This window comes from Ixodes scapularis, unplaced genomic scaffold (genome assembly GCF_016920785.2).
Source record: "Ixodes scapularis isolate PalLabHiFi unplaced genomic scaffold, ASM1692078v2 PGA_scaffold5__190_contigs__length_132052651, whole genome shotgun sequence".
Lineage (NCBI taxonomy): Eukaryota > Metazoa > Arthropoda > Arachnida > Ixodida > Ixodidae > Ixodes > Ixodes scapularis.
Genome location: NW_024609880.1, coordinates 15,180,548 through 15,182,304, shown reverse-complemented (window position 1 = coordinate 15,182,304; position 1,757 = coordinate 15,180,548).

Below are 1,757 nucleotides of genomic sequence, written 5' to 3'. Positions count from 1 at the left end.
TTCCCTGCATTCTCCTTGACGCTTGGGTAATTTACCAATAGGGAGTATTCACTGGCGGCCATATCCGTGTGCGCTGCTGCCGAGCGCGTGCTGACGGCGAGCTTCCCCAGTCCTTTTGGAGCGTGCATTTAGCACCATCAAGGTTGCCGGTCTTAGCAGACTATGAATGTGAGCTCGTTTTCAGCATGCGCTCTAAACATCGCCCTCAAATATGGCGTCCAGTGAATACCTCCTATAGGTCCATCAGGTAGATTAGTTATCACTAGGCACCCTTTTTAAGATCACTAGACTCTAAGGTAGATAAAGGCTTCTCAAATATTTGCCGCTATTTGACCCGCGTCGGCTATGTCTACGCTCGCACCGCCCTATCTCTGTTGTCGTTGCAAGCGCTTGCGCGCCTAGTTTCCTTTCCTCCCGCTCTCCCGGGGTGGCGGTCCCGTAGCGCGTGTCTAGTTTCCTCCTGCTCCTTGGTGCGGCGATAATCATACACGGAAAGTAATGACCACCGATCAAGACAATATGACTATTGTCACGGGTGGTGACCAATAAACAGGAATAAATAAACCTTTAATGTGGCGAAGTTGTGCCAAAAATAAAAGGGTACAAAAGATAATAACAGCGTCCCGGGCGTCGAAGTCGGCGTATCAGCAGAGTCGAACGCTGGGGCGAAAAACTGACCGTGGCTCGCCACGCGAAGCCCCTTATGTACATGCGTGGTCTTCTGGAATAATCGGCGTAGAAACTTCGACGCGTAGAACATTCGGGCCTGGAACAAGCAACATGATTCTCGAATTCTCCAGAACACTAATTTGCAGGAATAAACAAAAGACACGTCGCTCCCAGGATTCGAACCCTAGCTTTTCGCGTGGGAGGCAGGCGCGATAACCATTAGGCCACGCGCGCACTGCCTACTTGGCCAGCTGCGCGCGCGGCATTACTCCCCCCTTTAAGAAGTGCATCGCCCCGATGCAGCACAAAAACAAACAAAGCAAACAAAAAGAACGGTAAACTAAAGAGTCATTTGGAATACGTAAGGTCCACTGTCCTATCGCGCGTAGTACGACTTCATGCGCACGACGTGGACGACCTCTGGTCGTGGAGGGCGGCGTGATGAAGTCCGTGTTCCATCGGGCATCACCTCGTAGTTCAGATCACCAAGTCGACGAAGCACTTTGTAGGGTCCAAAGTAGCGCTTCAGGAGTTTCTCGCTGAGACCACGGCGGCGGATCGGTGTCCATACCCACACCGTGTCGCCGGGCTGGAAGTGGACGTCCCGGCGACGAAGGTTGTAGTGGCCAGTGTCGATACGTTGTTGGGCTTGAATCCGGAGTCTGGCAAGCTGACGGACTTCTTCTGCCCGTTGGGCAACCACCTGGGCGTCGTCGCTTCCGTCGAGAGCCGGTTCGCGGGGTAACATTGCATCCAGCATTGTCGTCACTTTGCGACCATGAACCAGTTGAAAGGGTGTAACCCCGGCGGTTTCTTGCACGGCCGTATTGTAGGCAAAGGTGGCATACGGCAACACCTCGTCCCATGTCTTGTGCTCCACGTCGACGTACATAGAAATCATGTCGGCGATGGTCTTGTTGAGTCTTTCCGTCAGCCCGTTGGTCTGAGGGTGGTACGCCGTGGTGCGACGATGGCTGGTGTGCCTGAGACGAAGGACTTCTTGTGTCAGCTGGGCCATGAACGAGGATCCACGGTCTGAGATCAGGACGTCGGGAGCGCCGTGCCGGAGGACGATGGATTCAATAAAA